This window comes from Carex rostrata, chromosome 3 (genome assembly GCF_964058835.1).
Source record: "Carex rostrata chromosome 3, lpCarRost1.2, whole genome shotgun sequence".
NCBI classification, from domain to species: Eukaryota; Viridiplantae; Streptophyta; class Magnoliopsida; order Poales; family Cyperaceae; genus Carex; species Carex rostrata.
Window position 1 is genome coordinate 5,646,649 of NC_135920.1, and position 6,000 is coordinate 5,652,648.

Consider the following 6,000-nt stretch of genomic DNA (forward strand, 5'->3'; position numbering starts at 1 on the left):
AAGATACTTAGAAGACCAGCGAGTCAATGCTCTTCAACTGAGTTCCCTTCTCGGAAAAGAAAGATGAGAAACAGGCTGGACCCGCCATTCAAAATTATGGAACCAAATCTGCTGTGATTCCAAAGAATCACAGGACCCTGCAATTCTACATCCACCTTTTCATTTGCTTTGAGATTCGTGCAGAAAAGATAACTGCTCTTGAGATTCCTACGTTCCAAAAAAATTGGTGAGATATGGAATTGCAGGGAGCCTACGATTCTTTAGAATCACAGCAGATTTATTTCCCAAAATTATATATTTTTTTCTTTAGCACAAGTATAATTAAAAATTAGATATGCAGAATAATTAAAGAGTAGATATGTTTGAGATTTTAAATTTTAAATGAACTCTTATTTTCTATAAAAAAATCAATATATATATATTTGACCTTAATAATTTGTATTTCTGACCCTAATAGTTCGTATTTCTAGCTTCATCCCTGATTAATGAATTTTTTTATAAACCATAAATAAATAAATGAATTTTACGGAACCAACATGATTTTTTTTTTTTTTGAAAAACCACAAGTACCGAACGGATTGTTCGGTCTCAAAATTCCTTTTTTCCCAGACCGAACGGACCATTCGGTCTCAATCAATTTTTTTTTATAAAACAGAAATTTTTTAAATTTTTTTATTTTTTGTATTAAAATATTAGAAATGTTGAATATATTTCTTTGAAAATATATGAAATACAATATAATTTGATTTATTAGAAAGACTGCAACAAATAACCTGTATCAATATTTTTCAGGTCAGGTTTTTCGCGGCTGTAAGAAAAATTAATATATTTATTTATGTGTTATTGGAAAAAAAATAAAAATGCTTAGATTCTGAGTTATTGATTCCGGTTCAAAAGTCACTTCTAGATAATCTAGAAAATATTGTGATCCTTCAAGGACATTTAATTTATAAAAATTTGTATCTATCTTGAGAATTTTTTTTTAATAACAATTATTAAATAACTTAAAGTTTTTGTTTTTTTTTCATAAATAGATACAATTTTTCATAAATTAAATGTACTAGAAGGATCACAATATTTTCTGGATTACCTAGAAGTGACTTATGAACCGGGATCAATAACTCAGAATCTAAGCATTTTTATTTTTTTTCCAATAACACATAAATAAATATATTAATTTTTGTTACGGCCGCAAAAAACCCGACCTGAAAAATATTGATCCCGGTTATTTGTTGCAGTCTTTCTAATAAATCAAATTATATTGTATTTAATCTATTTTCAAAGAAATATATTCAACATTTCTAATATTTTAATACAAAGAATAAAAAAAAAATTAAAAAATTTTGTTTTATAAAAAAAAAATTGATTGAGACCGAACAGTCCGTTCGGTACTTATGGTTTTTCAAAAAAAAAAACAATCATGTTGGTTCTGTAAAATTCATTTATTTATTTATGGTTTATAAAAAAAATTCCTGATTAATTGGATAAGTTCAAGTGGTCTCATTTAAGAGAGAAAATGATAACAACCATACATTTCACGGAAAACTGTTCAATTTACATTTTGTTGTTGGTCTGTATTGACAAGTAAGAATCATGCATCATCGGAAAAATGTTTCGTTTAAAAATGTATTGACAAGTAAGAGTCATACATTTTATTTTATTTTATTTTATTTTTAAATGGCTAAATGCTTTTCCTTTAGAAATACTCTTATTTGTGCTTTGGAAACGAAAGATGAATATAGGCGGGACCCGCCACTATAAATTAGGTTCAACTTTTCTATTTTCTATATTTCAGTAGGTTCAAACTGTCCTAGGTAGCAATATTTAAATGTTCAATGATAATTACGAGGACAAAAATCAGCAACATTTTTTTTTTTTTTTTTGCCGAAACAGTGGGTTAGTGACATACCTGAAGCAAAGTCCGGTAAATAACAGTAACCAGTACATGCCACCTATTCACCTCAAAAAAAAAAAGTACATCCCCCTATCAAAATTAAATTTAGGGTTTTCTTTTAAAAAAAATTATTCTCCAATAATAAATCATCAACATTATTGCTGAAAATGACTCATATTGAAATTTGCTCCGCATTTCGGAAAACAAATTATGTAGTTTGAACTGTTTGATGCGATCAATAAAGAGAAAGACGAAAATTCAGCAAACAAACGCACTGTGCAACAATCTTCAACTCAACAATAATTTCAGCAAACAAAGTACATAATTAGAAACACACAACAAACACACTGGACTACAAATTTTCAGAACATAACTAGGTAGGTACATAATTGAAATCCATGGCGACAATTTTATGACAACGATGACAACACAAGATCTCTAGAAAACGAGAGGCTTATCAGCGCGGAGATTGATGAAGTAATCCCGAGGGTTAGCCTCAAAGGTTGCTCTTGGCATGTGGGCCCCAGCTCTCCCGGGGGCTCTCATCATCCTCGAGAAACTACGGTTCCGGCCTGAGCATCCGCAGCAGCGGCGGCAACAACAGAAAACCATAAAAGCAACCAGTGCAATCGGGAGGACGACGGTGAGTGCTATGTGGACCCAATGATGTAACGTCTCCGATTGGGTCTCAGGCGGGAAGATCTCGTCGAGTTTTTCGGATAAATAGGTGAAGGGGGTGGTAATGAAGTGGAGAAGGAGAGTTAGTTTTTCTTGAAGAAATTCAAGGATGTTTGGTTTGAGATCCTCCGAAAGGTTTGTTACTGGAGTTATTAGCAACTTTCTAATGCTTAGCTCCATCACTGGCGCTCTTCTTTATCTTGCTGAGGGAAAGAAATTGCAAGTGATATTAGTAGGATCATTTTGAGTAAATTATTAGAAAGGTCCTTACAAATTACGATATTATCTTTTATTCATTTTGGTACATATTTTTTTGTAAATTTTATCCTGTTGTTTCCCAGACAGACAATAGTTTAAAAAGCGGATTGAAGATAATTATATATATAATGATAATATTAGCATGTTGATTTGATAACACTAAAATAGATGAAATTATTTTAATTAGTACATATAATATTGTTTCATTGTCAATTTCAGCATTCACATTATTTACATTGACACAAGGGCGGAACTAGAAAACTTTGATTGAGGGGGTTGAAAATTTAAAATATATAATGCAATGAGTGAAATTTGAATCCAAAACCGCTCATCTACAAGACAAAGCTCTAAGCACTCGACTATAAGTAAACATTTGTTTATTATTGAAGAGAACTTTACTATATAGAAAGTTTTCAATGAATAATTTTTAATTAAATTTCAATATATATAACTAAAATTTTAAAATTATAAGAGTGATTTAGCCACCTATCCAATACATTGAGATCCGCCCCTCCATCGACATAAAAAAATATTAATATATGCCTTCATGCACATCATCATGTAAATTAAGTCTATATAGTACAATAATTTTGAAATTTTCGAAAACCAAAATGGAATAAATAAATAAATTATTGTTTATACAAAAACCGTAATTTAATCTATCATATACGACTTTATGACTATAAAATGTCGTCAATAATAATTTGCTTGAACCATTTTTCTGCAGCGAATTATTCGATACGTACAATTAAAGTAGATCGGCCAGTTAATTCAAATCACCTCCAGTATATATATTGATCTCCAGTGTAGTTCCAAGTGTATTTTATATAACTTATGTAACAAGAAAATATATTCTTGTTATCTTTAATGACATATTTACAATTTTTTTAATTTTTAAGTTATTTTGTGCCATCTTTCATAAATAATAAAAATTGATAATCTATAAGTTTATTATATAACTAATTTACTGAGCAACTTAAAATGAAAATAATAAACTAAATCACTATAAATGACAAAAAAAACAAAAACTGAAACTCAAGTTTTGAGACTTTTCTCTTTGATTTTTGGCAATTCTGAAATTTGAAAAAGGGCATAGTCGTAACCGACACATGCATCTTCTCGCAAGCTTTCCGGAAAGTTATCATTTGCTGAAATCGGACACTCAAGCGCCATTTTATGGCCGTTTGAAGTTTCGCCTTCTCAGTGAATGTATCGTCTCTCTTGTCTTATCCCTTGCCCTAGCATCGCCTGTTTACGATAGATGTCTTAGATAATACATATACAACATACATGTATTTTAGAAATGAGAGAAATGATTGACAAAAAATAGACAAAGATACATTATAATAGAAAGACACAGATCGATGACGTGGAAAAATATTATATTTCTTTTATTACACACAGATCATAGAATATGAGTATCCAAAAAAGAGAAAAAAAATCATAAAAACAATGAGACCGAAATCATTCTATACATACTAAACAATCTATCTAAAAAAAAATCATAGCCAACCGTATCCCACAGTGGGGCGGTCAGACAAAAAAAGAATTTCATAGCCAACCGCTCCATGGTGGAGCGATCAGGTATGGAGGCAAACCACCCTAAGTGAGGCGGTCAGGACATACTAGAAATTAGCTATTTTGAAATTTTACATAGACATAATAGAAATCCTCCCTAAAAAAATGAGAGAGAACAGAGAAAAAAAAGGGACAAAAGATGAACCACATATAAAAAAGTGATTAATTTGTTCACCTCCAAATCATAATGTAACAGAGGTGAACTGTTTCCTTCCGTTCCTTTTTTTCTTCATTATAGAGCTTGTTTTTGGAGCACACCATTAACAGGCCCGGCCCTGGGGCTGTGTAGCCAGGGCGACTGCCCCGGGCCCCAAAATTCTAGGGGCCTCAAAAAAGAAAAAAAATACTTTGTATATATATAAAAAAATTGTATATATTAAAAATAAATAAACTATTAGAGCTCAAATTTTGTATATATAAATGTTTCAATTTTTCTATAAATAAATATGATTTATTGGCATATCAATAAAAAATCTGACCGGCTAATTGCTTCTAGGGGTGTTTATTGGTTTGGACCAAATCAAATTAGTTTGTACTAAACAGTTTGATTTATTCGGTTTAATGGTTTGGTTTAGTTTGCTTTTTAAAACCGAATTATAACTTCGGTTCGGTTCGGTTTGGAAATTTTCAAAATTGAAAAATCGAACCGATCGAATTTTTATATATTATGAATTTGGTCCGGACTACCCCTAGTTTATTTCTTAATCAATTGCTTTAAATACTTTGGTTTATTTCTTAATACCCTGGTTTATTTTTTAATATACTTCGGTTTATTATAAATCAATTGCTTTAAATAAAAAATTAATATCTTTCGATTTTAACCGAAGAAACTGAAGAAACCGAAATAAAACTTTAGTTTGGTTCGGTTCAGTTTGGTTCTATTTTTAAAACCAAATTATAACTTTGGTTTGCCTAGTTCGGTTCAATTGAAATCGAACCGAACTGATGAACACCCCTAATTGCTTCCATAAGTACTTCAGCTGTTAGTGTAATAATATAGAAGTCAATAATACGATAAATTATCATAAAGCTTTGTTCATGAATTGAATGATTAAAATATCATTTTGTTGCCTTGAGTATTATTGCATTTATGAATCATTCCGAATTCATGACTGGAATTGTGAAACTTCATAATATAGATGATATATACTCTTAAAAAGTCTTTGACCGAGGTAATTAGCAGGAACACTAATTACCGCTACAAGGTTAATGTGTGGATTAAAAGATTGTCAAGTTTTACAGACCATTGACAAGATATGTGATATCTCCGTATTATATCTGAATTATGGCCCTGATTTACACTAAAACCTGTGCTTTAAAGCCTATAAATGTGGACTTTTACTTTGAAATGTGGTACTGCTATGCTTTGTTTGGTATTTTGCAGGAGAAAGGGCGAAAAACTGGATCTGACTGCTTTTCAAACGGCCCGTATGACATTCTGTACGGACCGTACAAGATCTGCCCAACCACACAGAAGGTTCCACAACAGAGGCACAAAGTCTCCAAGACAAAGCACAGGCATACGGCCCGTACACATATTCATGTTGGGGTTTACGGTGCTGTAACCAAAACCCGTTTAGGCTTAAGTTGCG